At 35.7% G+C, this 15,482-nt stretch overlaps 1 protein-coding gene across 4 annotated transcripts in view; it reads right to left on the minus strand.

Moving 5' to 3' along the window:
- The window catches only part of CSMD3 (CUB and Sushi multiple domains 3), a 613,333-nt gene that overhangs the window by 124,051 nt on the left and 473,800 nt on the right, over positions 1-15,482 (minus strand). The gene's annotated exons all lie outside the window — the stretch shown is intronic.

Consider the following 15,482-nt stretch of genomic DNA (forward strand, 5'->3'; position numbering starts at 1 on the left):
ATTTAACTGTTTCTTTGAGAAAGAAAAAAAAGAGAAAGAAGTCCACATTTTTGAGAAGCTTCTTTAAAAAACAGAGAAAGAGAAATCTCTCAATAGAGAAAAGTCTCTGGGGATTAAGGAAAACAAGTACGCACTAAGAAAGCAGAAATGCGAATTTCTCATGCATCTTAACACCCAAATCTGGAGACCCCATTCACTGTGCTAAGTGGTGGTTCATGGTCAGTCAGCCAAATGATAAACAACAATGGAGAAAATCTATGCTTTATATAAACAGGATTCAGGCATAACTAGAGGATGCAGGAAACTACTGTGTGAGGTTTTCTCTCAATGAGAAAGACTCAGCAAGACTTTATGGTCGATCATTTTAGTGTCATCAATCAAATGATCACCTGATAGGAAAAACCCTTGTGCCCATTCTCATAAGAAAGAGAGGAATTCTTCACAAAATAGACACCTGCATTAAGATTTGACTACACTAGTATGATGACAATCACTTTGATCCAGTTTTCTTTGCAGGAGTTACAGATTTTTTTATTTTTTGGGGCTTTTTTAGTTTTTTTTAGGAAGAGGAGGGGAGGAAAGAGTGGTTTTTTTTGAGGTTTTTTTGGTTTTTCTTTTTTTGTGAGAAACGGGACATTGCTTAAATTTTACACTTCCATGATTTTCTTTGGATGTCACTTTTAAGATACCTCAAACCAGCCATGGAGTAGCCTTGAAAAAATAAAATGCATAAATGAATAGCATAATATCTAGAAATATTTTGAAGTTAAGGTCCATCAATTATTTATATAAAGTAGCTCAGCATTCACTGACTGCAAGTCAAGAGTCTTGCATAACATAATTTAATAATGGAAATTGTATTTAATAAACTCAGAGATGATCTGGTACAAAGGCTTATTATGACCCTTTGCTGTCTTAATCTATGACGAGCAGAAAAATTACTTTTACTATACTGTTAAAAAAGTTAAAGGCTACCTACTGTTGCAACTTGTATCTGCCCCTCCTACTGGAACCTAGCCTTTCTCTTTAAATGACTCCTTTCATTTAAGTATTTGGCTTCACAATAAACAGCAGGTAAGAAAAAATTTATGAAGTTTTCCTTTGTATTTAGGATGAACCAGCAATACACTGTGATGCATTGAACTAGAAATACAAATTACAGACTGACTCACTATTTTAAAATTATGTTATACTCACGTAAACACCAAACAAACAGATATTAGCCCCCTTCTTCTGAGAAAAATGTCCAGTAAAACTGCAAGATAATTTGAGTGTATGTTGGGCTTTTTGAAGAGAAGTTGTTCAATAATCTGTGAGAAGGTTTTTGAAGGAAAAGATTGAAAGATGACACCCTAAAGAGATGACCTTACAGAATTCATGGATAGGAATATTGCTCTCAGTAACGAAACCTAAATTAATTTTGACCAGCTCACATGAAAGAATTAGAAGAACTGATCTTTACTGTTCAGTGTAATACTTCAGTTCGACATAACACTGAGTATGTCTGAATTAGCACTGCTACTATCACTTCTAAATGAAAATAGTAGCAGAGGTGTCATTTTTTAAAAATGTTTCTCCTCTTACATTTCCAAACATTTGGTTGTCTGCCAGTTACTTTTAATACATTCAGTCTACTCTGTGTCTGTAACTAATCTTTAGTGATACCAGTTAAATTTCTCTGTAATGGTTGACACTTCTTAGCATGTGCTGTAACAGGAAAATTATTAATTGTTTGTGAATACAAAGTAGAGTTCCTGCTAATAGTATCCTGCTGTGTAAATCTTGATTCATTTCAAAGCAAATAACAGAATAAAACAGTCGTCTAGTGCTCCTGACCTTGGAAGAAGTAAAAATTAATTCCACCTGTATGAGCCTCTTGGGTGCACTGCAGACTAGATGGCAAAATAAGGCTAGTGAGGGGTTTATGTGTAAACCATTGGAAGGGGTATTCTTACTGGCATGAGTTAAGTACAGAGAGGTGCTGAATGACTGAGCAATTAAACTAAATGGATTTGATATATTAATGCTACAAAAAATAATCAGATATAAAAGAGAATAATTATATAACTGAAAAGTTGCTAAAGCTGTCAATAGGAAAAAGGAACCCACACACACATAGATATATGTATAACACACATCAATATATATCTATATACATTTTCTATAGCTACTGAATGATAGATTAGCTTCACACAAGTTTCCCAGTGTATAAAAGTATGACTGTACAAGACAGACCTACGAAAGTCCTCAAATGTAACAGATTCTATTTCAAGATCATCAGATGTATAGCACAAATTTACTGTTATTAGCAAATTAATATGAGAGATCAAAATAAAAGTCATGCAGGTTTTCCAAACCACACATAGATGTGCCAGTAAACTGTACTTGAATAGGGTGAACTAATTTGAATTTATTCTAGTTTATCTCAATGTATGTGACTTACACTACTGTCTAGTCCTTAATCTCTTAGTCTGCGGAAAAAGCCTTTACTGAATTATCTGCTTTTCATCGAGTGTTATTGGTGTTCCTTTGGCAGTCTCAACTGGAGATGTCAAATGGAATCCTACATTTCCTGGCATGACATCCAGACGATTAGGGAGGAAAAGGCAGAATAAACTATTCTCTCTGCAAACAAGGAAGAGGTAAGGAAGGATAGAAAGGAGTTCTGGTTCTTAAAGCTCTCATGTGCCGTTTTCCTCCCACAGATAAAGAAAATAGCTGTTCCATTCTATGATCTCAAAAAGCAGAGCACACATATAGACTGAGCTGCAAGCCATCCTCTGCTGTTCTTCCTTTGTTTTAATTCTCTAAGAGAAGTGCTGAATGGAAACATGACGATTTGTCCTCTCTCCTGTTACTGTATTCCTGCATTCTCAGTCTAGGAGAGGAAGAGGGAGATGGGATCTGCTGTATTTCATGTTTGAGAAAAGGAAATGTTCATCTGAATGTATGAAAAAACAATATGTTTGGGGACAGAAGATGGGGCAGTTATTAACACTAGAAGCACAGCGTGAGGAAGTGATGTGAAACTGCACAGAAAAAAGTTTATATGCATATTTCTCCACAAATGGGCATAACTCCACATAAATGTGAGATGTAGGACTTTTCCTGAAGCTGGAAGATGACTGAACTCTCCTAATTAACACATTTCCTACTTTCTCCTAAAATCAGCAGAGTTTATTACTTTACATAAACTATCATTCTCCTCTGGCTTCAAACCTCTGCCTCCCTTTCTTCTTCTCCCTTTCTGCTGCTCACACCCCTCTCTCTCCTGGCCTGAATCATCATGCATACATGTAAAGGTCTTTCAGGATCTGCAACAACACAACAGTAGAGTGAAAACAGTTAAAACAGTATTTTTTATTTACTGATAGTTATATCATGTTATTTTATATTATTAATTACAGAATATATTATTTGCAATAATTTAAAAGTTAGGAGCATGTGCATCTGCTATCTATTACAGAACCTTGAAGAACGCATCAAACCAAACTTTCTTTTCTCTAAATTGACTTGTTTTGATTTTACCCAACTAAAACTCAAACATCTATTACAATTTGTTTCACCAGGTAACATAGGTTTATTTATCCCTATGGACCAAAAAAACAATGTATCTTATAATTTTAACTCCTTTAATGCTCTTCAGATTTATTATTTGATATCTGAGATGTTGAATTTATCTCATTTTGCCTAACTGACCTAAAAAGGAGATAGTTTTTTGCGCCTTATTATTCAACATTTTTGCTGAGTGGAAGGAAATACAGCACCACATTTAAAAAGAAAGAAGCCCTCTGTTCCTGTGTGTCCTGGTTTCAGCCAGGACAGGGTTACATTTTGCAGCAGCCAGGAGGGGGTAGGGCCAGGACAGGAGGTTGTTCTTTATCACCTCACTGTCATTGTTGGGGGCTCAGGGAAGGAAGGCTCTTTGAGGAGAAGGGGTTCCTTCAGGTCCAGTAAGCCTGGCAGAGGCAGCCATCTGGTATTGTCTATTATCATCTGGGTTTTTTTCCATGTGAATTGTTTCTTTTCTTATGCCCTCTGTCATTCTGCTACTGATCTTATTCTTATCTCTTTGCCATTTACAGTGAATTGTTCTTATCTCAAAGCATGATCTTTTGTGCCTCCAGTTCTTACCTCCAGTCACCCACAATAGGGAAGGGGAATGGGGTAGCAAGTGGCAGTATGGTTTTAGTGGGAGCACTTAATTGAACTAAATTTCCCAAATCAGAACACTGAGAATTTTGCTTCACTCACTATTTTCAATTTTTAAAAAAATTTTTGGAAGAATGTCAGTCTCAATGTCTTGCATGGAAAATACACCTCTCATATGTTACCAATCTCATTTCTAAACTAGGGGAAAGAGGGTTGAAGTGATAATACAGATGAAGTAGAACAGTTTGACAAAAAAAATACAGATGGCCCTAAGCAGTAATTATATTTTATTTAACAGACTGAGAGTGCGTTAACAGACCTAGAGCACTGGCTAGAGTGAGAATTAGAAATTTAATCTGAATAAAAGCTGCATGGAGAAGCCTACTGATAAGTTAGGCAATATATTTTTTGATATAAAAGTACACTAGTTTCAAAACATCCTATTGAAATGCTTTAATGAAGGTGTGCAGACATCTTCCTATATTATTTCAGTCCTACATTTAGTCTTTATTAGAAACTAAAGTAGGTCTTTGGTCACTAGTAATGTTTTTTAATTAGCTATTATTGTGGTATATAACAAAACACATTTTAAATCTATAATAATGCCTCACAGATCCACCAGTGATTAATGCTATAAACCTAAATAAAGCAGAAGAATGAGAGACTGTTTCACATCTACTTTGCACAGTCTGTGTTTTCCGAGATTATTTTACCAATGCAGTAATCAAAGCTGCAGACCTAGCTGCTAATTTGCAATTAACTATTTTGTACAGTTTAAACTTCTGGCTTCAAATCTACTCTGAGGGGAATAGCAAGCGCAAAATTATGTCTTCACTTCTCTGAAAGTCCATCAGTGAGCAATACAGTAGTAAAAAAAATTGAAAGTATAATTAATTATATTATTTCTGTTCTTCTAAATAAAAGACAATTCTTTACTGCTATGATGTGCAAGTACTCAGGATTCTCTTAAATGGACGAGACAATTAGGTGGAAGGCTTTTCATTTGGGCCCAGTAATTGCAACCTACTGATTTTTTTTTTTTTATGTCTCTTGCAAAATAGTGTGTGAACAGGAAAAGAATCCAAGACCGTACAGCTAACAACTACTGACATTTGCTTTAAGCTGAAGAAGCTACTACTCAGATAATAACATTCTGAGACCAGTTGTGCACATTGCATGATCTGTCATTTCATTGGTCCATTTTATTGAGAAAAGTGAGTGGAAAAGGTTAGATGAGGCTGAGAGTAAGCAGGAAGCCATTTCCCTGCTACTACAAAAGTGATCTGAAACGCAGAAATGTGAAGATCTTGTTAATCTTGAACATGGGCAGCATTTTCAAATCCTGCTTCATTGTGTTCTTATACAATTGCTTATACAGTTTGAGAAAACAAATCTGAATCACACTTCCATAGCATCTGACTGTCAAAGCAAGATTTTCTGCAAAGAAAGAGGAGTATACTGGTAAAAGTAAACCACCTGAATTTTGTTAATTGTTGATTTTTCTATTACAGTCTCTGAAGAAGAAAGGAAACACCTGCAACTTTTTGTTGCTTTCCTGTAGATCTTAATAGTAGCCTGTATATAACAGAAGGAATATCCAAAGAGACAACAGATCAAGAAAAATTGTTTTTATTGATGTCTCTTGTAACAGTTAAAATAAAATAATTCGTAAAACTATTATCTATGAAGGCACAGATTACATGAAGTTCAAATTAATTGTATTCTACAAACCCCTTCATTACAGTTCTAGGGAGAACTGACTTATTAATGTAAGAAAATTATTAAAAAAAAAAAATTAGCAGGGGAACATGAAATTGGCTGATGAGTTATTTAAATCAGGTGCCCAAATTTGAAGGCTGGCCTTTCCTCAATAAGTTTGTGTTTAAGTCTCTCTTTAATGCATATGGAGGGACCATAGGGAGATTAATCTCTTAAGTAACATACATAATAGAAGGAATAAACAATTTAAATTCTAGAGTAACAATAGTAATAATAATAGGAATACAATAATAGAACAATATTAAGCCAAAATAAAAAAGAATCTTATTAAGACAGGAGATTTAATTCAAGCTATACTATTAATTATGTAATAAGGGTTCTAGATTTAATGGCAAAGTCACTTTGAAAAAACTCTGTTTCTTCAATCACCTCTCAGCTAATTCAGAGGTACTAATTAAAAGTACAACAGCTTTCTGCATATAATAATTATCTTTTATCATCCTACTAGTAAATGTTATTGTTTAGATCAGATGATTAATCAGTTCATTCAGCTGAAACAAATTATCACTTCAGTTTACTGAATCATGTGGATGAAATTAATATTTGAGTAGTTATTTATCTTTTCATTAGTAGGCAAACTCAAAAGAACTCCTAGTGGAATACTTAAAAAAAAAAAAAAATCCTTCACAGTCAAAACCATAAAAAAATTATATAAAGGAAACCCGTGAAAGGAAAAAGTGAAAATATTCCAGCCATTTGATAGCAGTAAATAGGAGAACCAGGACTTCATCAATATGATCTCTATAGTAAATATAACCACTTAGCAGTTGCCAGTCTGGCAACAGATGTGTTGCCAGTCTGCCTGAGTTTATAACTGAAATGTGAAGTCAAAACCTAGGGACTGTTTCAAGACCTAAATGAGAAATTTGTGTTTTTGGAGAAAGCAAATCTTGCATAACAATCAGCTTGTCATTTTAGGATCCAAAGTCCTTTATAGAAAATGGGAATGGGAGAAAGGAGGATAAGAACAGGGGGAACAGATGGCTTGGAGAAGTAAGTTTGACTTGGTGATTCGAGAATGAGAAATCTCACAAAACACAGGTTTTTTAGAAGCCTATTTCTGATTGTCTATTATAACTTCTAAACAGTGCAAGTGGGTGTTTACCATCACGTTTTTTAAAATGACATGTCTGTCCAGGCCCCAAATACGAAAGCAAACAGCAGTCTTCCTTCCAACATTACATTTAATACTTACACTGTTAGAGTGGAATTTGAGGTGTGATAGTCACAACAAGAGAACCACATCGCTCTGACATCATCCCAAACATTTACAAAACCCGGACAGATGTGGTACAGGTGCTTTATCAGAGCAGTGCTCTTGGGTAGGTCTCACCCTATGTCAATAACAATATTTGTGTTTGCCTTTTTCTTCTCATGCAACACTCATAATCAGTTAGAGCTGGGCAAGTCTCATTAGCCAACTGTAGGTTTCAGGGAGGCTTTACCCTTTCACAAACTATAGGTATACATGTATGAATATGTATATGTAACCATACATACGTATATAAACTACTTTTCCTACTCTTCCCATTCCTTCTTTCACTATTCATCCCTTGTTATATCGTCCTTCTCCAATTTCCTGCTTTATTGACATATCCTAGGTGTCACCTCTCAGAAGCAATAGGACTGTCATCCTTCAATTGTTTCCACACTGGCCTCCAAAACCAGAAATTCAACACTAAGTAACAACTCAAAGCAATTTCCTCTCACCAAATAGCCATATTTTGACAGTATTTTCATGACTTTCCAAAATACATTTCTAGTTCTAAACTGTTATAAAGAGGTGGGAATTTTTTTTTGCCACAAAATATGTGCAAGCACCTGACTTCCAAGTTTGTTTTTTCCCCCTTAGAGAACTTATTCACATTTTCCTGACATTTACTCACGGTATCAGAGCAGATGCAATTCAGTTCTATCTAAAATTCAACTAGAAAATTTTGTTTTAAAATTAGTATAAATAAACAATTGGATACAAACAGCAAATGGCTTACACCCCTTCCTCTTTTTTTCAGTAAAACAGAATGTTCAGGGATTCTGTTTTTAAGCATGTGGAATAATCACCCAGTTCTGCAGTCAGGAATACAAATGGAAGAAACACAAAGCAAAATATAGTGAGGATTGCAAAGACTTTTTTATTTGTTTTCTAAATAAAGGTATGGAAAGAGAAATCACTGAGAGAAATCCAGAATCCTTGAATTTTGTGTCTGTGTACACACTGGTGAACACAAATATTTGAGTCAATACAGATAATCTTACTTGAGAGAGCAATGGCTTATGTCCAAAGGAATATAAGAGGAAGAGGAAAAGTGAGAAATATGGATTACAGATCCATACTGAACAGGGCCTAATAGTGAACCATTTTACAAGAAGAAGATGTTTTGTAAAATAATTTTTTGGAGTTCCTTGATCTTAGTCTGATCCTAATAAGCTCCTTCCATGAAATATATCAGAATATTTCAGGATGGAAACTTGGCCATGGTCACACTGAATTATCATGGTTTCCTTGTCCAGATCTGTCTGTCTCCTACTGCCAACAAGTGAAAAATGTATCAGGGACACAGGCATTTCTGCAGTTGTTCTGTTAGGATGATTTTCCTATTGATTTTTGGAGCTACAAAATAGGAAAATGCACTGGAGGGGGAGAAACATAGGGAAATAACCCAAACCACTAAAACCGAAAAACCACAAGCCCAAGAGAAAGAAAGGCCTGGTCCCCATAACTGGCCAAGCTTGAAGACTGAGAAAGCAGCTTTATTCTCATGTAGAGATTAAGAATAAAATTGACACCTTCATTATTAATATAACTTTATGATAAAATGACCTAATAAATGGAGATGCAAGATTTTGCTGTTGTCCTGCCGAAGTACTGCAATCTTGTCCTAAGAAGTAAATCTAATAGAAAACAGAATTGTTCAGAAAATATGCCACCATTCAGTCTCCTCCTTGGGACAGTAACATGTATTGGAAAGCTTGTAAGCGACGATTGTAATGTAGTTTTTCCTCTGGTATTTGGAATAACCAGAATCCCAGACTAATTTCATCTATTTTAATAATAGCTTTTTCTGTGAACAAGATTTGATGATTAAATATTTGGAGCAGCTGGAGTCACACTGCTTAGGGGGAAAAAAAAAAAAGAAAAAATCTTTAGTAATCTTTCATCAATTTAATCACTTTACAGTCAAATTATTTTACTTATTGGGGAATTATGAATTTCTTTGAAGACCACAGATGTGGTCTTACATTCGACTTCAGGTTTAGGTGATTAAAAAGACAGCTATAGTGGTGCCATATGTTTATACTCAAAATCAATAGCTTAAGCTATTTAGCAGTCTGTATTAAATTGGGCATTATTATATTCAAACACATCATTAATATTTGAGCCAAAACGAATCATTTTTATTGAAAAAATCTAAAAACAGCACTGAAAAAGTGACTTCAAATCATATGAAGCAACCAAATTCTTTAAATTTCCTTTCAAAAACGCACTGAATAGTTTGAGGCCCTTTAAATGTCACCCTATGGTGACTTTTTATTGGCATCTGCTCGCTTGGCAAGCATGTTAAGCACTGAACCAATGAATGAAATACTCCCCAGCTGTGAGTTTGAGTACATAAAACCTTCTAGCCCTTCCTCTCAGAACCTAGAAGATTCATAATTAAGTGGAAAGTGATGAGAAATGACCTTCTGGTACTTCTGTAATTTATATAGTTAGCATCTGAGTGACACAAACTTGTCCTTGAATTAGAAAAGCAAACCAGAAGTTAATAGTTATACAAATAATGCTCACCTCTATTCTTCAAAACATCTTAGACTGCAAGCTCCAGCTATTGCACGGAAATCCTGTAGCACAGTAATCCATGTGTACTTGAACTTATGATAAAAAATGTTTGATATACAATATTCATATTTCAATAAAAGTAGTTAGTATGATTGCTCTGTGCTTGAAATAAAATGAAAAATAAAAATATTTGGCACAACCTTATTAGAAGTAGGAAAATATTCTTCAAATGAATAAATTCTTACATTAATGAGTAAATAATTTCATAGTTTGTATACATAATTTAAATTCTTGTACTATACTGATGTTTATACCGAATTCTGAAAGTATTTATATTTTTAATAGCACTTTTAGGTAGGTATATTCTATATTCTGGAGAAGAGAATACTTAATACTCACTAAAGTCCCTCCCAAAACCACAAAAAAAAATTATTTCCAGCATATAACCAATCCTGCCTTTCATTTTCCTTTTTCAGGTGGGAACATAATTCCATTAGGTATTGATTCTGAAGACAGGCTATAGGCCATGGCTCCCTGTTCCTTCAGAAAAACTAAAATAATGCAGTCCATCACCTGAAATTCTTCTTAAGTATTTTGTCCAACAACACGTAAAGAAGCAGAAATATTATTGTCAAATATACACTTAATAATAAGACACACATTTTCTTCACCTCCAGTGTTAGGTTTAAAACATTTGCGGCTGAGGCACCACTAAGAATAGCTTGAATTTGAATCACCCAATCTCAAGCCACTAAATCATTGCTCACTGAAACATAGCTGAAATTGCCAGCTTTACTACATATGCATAAGATAAAATCATGAAGTTACGTGTGTGCATTGTGATTGCAGGATGGATGGAGATCACATATGCAGCAATGTTCTCTAATTCATTTAACCCATGGTAGCTGCCAGAACAAATATGATAAAATAAGGCTGTGCTCTTTCTTTTATATTACAAATAAATTATCTTATTCCAAAAATTGCAGATAGATGTTTTAGATGGGATGGATCACACCATGGGAATATGTATCCCTTTTTGTTGATTAGAGCAAGGACCAGAATGGCTTAGATAAGATATCTATTTAATTAGGTGTATAACTAAAACAAGAGGAAATATATTCCAGCATAGGATTCAGTTATGTGTATACATACCTATGTGCTTTGCATGCAAGCCTAAAATTCATATACACATAAATCTGCAGTGTTTAAGGGTAGCACTTCAAGACAAGATACATTCACAGATTTAGATAAACTTCACTTGGATTATACAAATTAAAACACAAATCCTGTCACTGTATCTGACTCCAAAAGTCCAGAACTTGTATTTATGGATGAAGGTTTTTTTTAATTAAGATTTTCATGTCCATTTAGTATGTAGAAAATAGACTTCTAAGCTTTTTGTTTCTGGCTCAACACCTGTACATTCTTTGCTTGCTAAATTGCACAGAATACAATGAGTCAGATTCTGCCCATTTTTATTGTATTCATTATATAGCTACACCATCTTCTTATTTTAAGGAAGAAATGAACCATGCCTTTGCATGGTTAATTTTATGTATTGTAAATTTCAGAAAAAAATTGTTCATTTTTCATATTTAATCAAAATAATAGTGGAAAATAAATTCATTCTCAGTCATTCAATGCACATTGAATGAACATTGAGAATATTCAATTTCTGTTGTGGTAGGAGTGTGCATTAATTTGTTTCAAGCACAATGCGCACAACCTACATATTCTTTTCACTCTAAGCAACCTGACTCCATTCTTAACCCTCTTCAGTGCTCTTCATTAACTCTCAAAATTAAATTTAAAAAAGAGTCAAATGAAAAGACATATACCTACCATGTTAAGTCTACTCAGAGAACTTTCAAATAAAAATAATTCTGGCAATGAGCTACATTAACAAAGCAGCATTTACACCAAAGTTGTGAATGTTTCCATAATGATAACACATCATTACAAAAAATTACTTCAGCAATTGTAATTAAATATTACATATAAATATTACCTTTATTAAGCTTATTATCTTTGGAATGAAAACTGTGTCTGCCTGATATCCTTTGCACAATGATCTCACAGTTCTGGCCAGGGTTGCTGAAGTCTATCGTAGATGAAACTCCTGCTTATGTACTTTTGAATGAAACTTAGTTAGCTGACTGGAGAAAATTGAAGAAAAGGACTGCTATAAACTTTTTAATGCTGAACTCTTAAAGGTCAGTTTTAAGAATTTACTAAGAATCATTCTGATGTTTTCAGATACTACTACAAGATTATTTGAAAATATTGCAGTAACAGAATGGTGTTAAGAGAAATGACAACATGGCAACAGAGTTAAAAGAATGCCAAAAAAAAAGGATGAGGTCTGAATTTTCTATCATCTATTGGTATTACACAGCAGGTACTTCTTCCAATTTTTAACAATAAATACTTCGTACATTGTCAGGATTCCGTGATGTTCACTCTGTACTTTAGAAAACTGAGAAAACAAACTAAAAAACTGAATTACCAGACTCCTAATCTAACTAGTTTTTATCCTCAACTAAACTGGATTTCATTAAATTTCTGGATTAAGTGATACATGTTTTACAAACATTTTTAGTTTTTATATGAAGTGCCTTGTGATAGAGTCAGTTTTTATGCTTTCAGGCAAAAATTTTGTGAAGAAATACAAAAAAATAGAAGACTGTCTTAAAAAAGTCATTCTATGGCTACCTAAAAAAAAAAAAAAAGTGGAAATAAATAAATGGTTACTTTTCTTGGAAGTCATTTTGATTTGAAGTCATTCTCTTTTTGGGAAGGAAAGGTGAGCTGACTTACTTTTTATAAAATACATGGTACAAGCTGGATCACTGTCTCTTTCTTCTGAAATACTGTCTTGAACCTTTACACAGCTGGACACTCAAGTATTTGGAGCAGTCTGTGTGGTTTCGCTCCATCCTGTTGACAAGTAATCATTGTTTGAACAGTGCAGTCTCACAGACTTTGAAGTGGTTGCTTGTATAAAAAAGAGGGTTGGAGCAGAATCAGATTCCTGCCTATGGCAGCATTTTGATATTTTCCATCATACTCTTTCATTTCTATCTCCCCGTCAGCAAACTAATGCTTAATTCAATAATTGTTTAGTTTATGTTTAAAAATATTGATGCTAGCTATTCAGCCAGACATTTCCATCCATTTTAACTTGAGATGGAGAGTTAAATCCTCCACATTTTAAAAAAATCAGTCCATATGCATCTGCCATGTTTCTTAAATTACATTAAGGTGTAAAAAGCAGTGATGATGGATTCAAGTTATTAAAGCAAATGTTTTACTGTAATGCAGCTAAGTATTATCACAAATACCATTTGGTTCTCATTCCCTCTTGATGTGAGGTTGTCATTTGGCACATTCTGCTACTTATGATCTGTCCTTGACTATCTTTTTCTTTCCAAATGTAAACTGAGTTTGAAATCAAATCAAACAGTACTGAAATAACTTTACTGTGACACGACTGTTAAGCTGTCTAACAATTGCAGATGCAGTGAGCTGTCTAACAGAAAACACATGTTGACACTATTGTTTGCTCAATGCGTATCTTCACTGGCAGAATAAAATCTGTAGGTTTATCTTCCGGTAATTGGCAAAAAAAAAATTCTTTCAAGTATATTATTAATAATAATAACAATAACCCCAAAGTTCAGCTGTTTGGTTCTTTCTTTTCGATGTTGCTAATATTGAATAACTCAGGACTATCTCCTAGAAATTCAAGAAAAGACATAATCAAAAGCTCAAAATGGCATAAATATATCTGTGAATATAAGCCAATTATTCAAGAATTGAAGAGAATAGTGGAACTTAATTTCCCTGTTTACTGGATCTACCTTTATTGCCAAAATTCTAAGAAATCTTGTCTCAAAATGTCATTCTTACCAATAAAGTTCTTGCAATTTTTTTAATATTATATTTTCCTGTAGCTGTAAAGCAAATGTTTCCATGGAAACTAGGCATTGTCCCAATTAATTTTTTAGCTTCTTGGTAAGAAAAGATATTTCTGATTTAAATTTCATAATTTTTGATGGCAACTGAGAATATATACTTATTTTCTGATAGCATAGGTAAAAGCCACACTTATATACCTTACTGTGTATGTTCAATCTATCTTTTTGCTCTAACAAAAAGGAAAGCCATTTGCTAAGGCTGGCCAATATAAAATCTGTTTTACTGTTAAAAACATTATTTTAAGAAGAAGAAGAATAGATGACACCATTATACAGAGTAGAGCATACAAATTAGGTCATGTCCATCAGGAAAAAAAAAATCGCAAACATCTGCATTTTAATTGCAACTAAAGCTGTACTTCAGGGTTGAACAATTAACAATCATTACACCACTTTAAAATATCAGTGGGAGCATGTCAAAGAAGCTGAGTCTTCCATGTTTACGAAAGATTTTGCCTGTGGCACACTATGTGCTTTTGCGAATCATTTATCTTGTAGCTTTAAAGTGTCATGGTATGAAATATTACAGCTGTGATTCTGCATGACAGAATAATGAAACACTGGGAAAAAGTCCACATTGAAATGACTTTTCCAACGAATTTTTGACTTGAGAACGTGAGAAGCTGCATATGAAATAGGTTTTCTTTTCAGTCCATCAAAAACTAATCCAGGCCAATGAGTTCCCTTCTACACACTGAATATGCTATTACATTGTTCGTGGGTTGTGTCTATATTGACCAGGTGTGGAGGCCGGTGGGCCTGTTGGACAAGGAACGAAAGGAGTCCTAAGGTGGGTAAGTCCTAGGTTCCTTTCCAGCTTGTGGTGACTGAAAAGCTTGCCCAGAATGCTTTGTTCTGTTCTGTTAATGTACCCCAGTTCTGCTCCCCTGGTTGGCTCTGTTGGCTGCCACAACCGTTTGTTACCTGATACGTCCTCAGAGTTTCTCGATTAGTTCTCTTACCCTGGACCCCGCATTGCTCTACCCCGGAACTTCTCTGAAACCTCGCACGAGTGCGGATGCATCAAATCTCTCCTGTAAAACCCTATGCGAAAACTCTTCCTGTTCATTCATCGTCGGACTGTTTTAGCTAGCTATCTGGCGTGTGTGTGCAAGTGTGCTGGCTGCACCAAGAGGCTTTCTTGGAGGCGCTTTTGGAAAGGTCGCGACATGTTACCAAACAACAAAAACGCGACAAATGGTGCTCGAACACGGACTTCCTTGGAACCCCCCTGGAAGCATCTCTAACAGCCTGCACTCCTGGAAGTTGGCGTTTGGCACAGCCGCTTCACTGAAGACGAAGATTACAGGAGCAGTCAGAGCCGGCGAAACAGCTTGCCCAGGAGAAAGTGCGGGGGCGCCGCCAGACCCCCCAGGCGCACCTCGATGTGGGCCACCAAGACACAGCTCCTGCGCATTCCCCCGCGGGATCCCACCGCCTCCAGAAGGCGTCCAGTGAGCACTCCTTCAGCCGTTTCAGCAGCGAGTAAGTGACAGCCTTCAGCTCCTGCTACAGAAGCAGCAGCAGTGCCTGTGCCTCCCGCCCCTGCTGCCCGGGGGAGCCGCCGTTGGCCGCGCCGTACGGGCAGTGGCGGCACTTTCTCGTTCCCCCGGGCCCACCAGCAGCGGCAGCGGCCGGCGGTGGGGAAGCAGGAAGAGGCTGAATGCCGCCCGCGTCCCGCTCCAAGAATAGGCAGCAGGTCACAGTCCAGCCGGTGCTCTCCGGCATGGAGCCGGGGATGCAGACCCAACCCCGTGCAGCTCCGCCACGCGCTTCCCACGCGGCGCCGCCTCGCC

Source organism: Corvus kubaryi, unplaced genomic scaffold (assembly GCF_017639235.1).
Source record: "Corvus kubaryi isolate FWS band 111438036 unplaced genomic scaffold, C.kubaryi_AGA036_p1.0 37385, whole genome shotgun sequence".
Classification (NCBI taxonomy): Eukaryota; Metazoa; Chordata; class Aves; order Passeriformes; family Corvidae; genus Corvus; species Corvus kubaryi.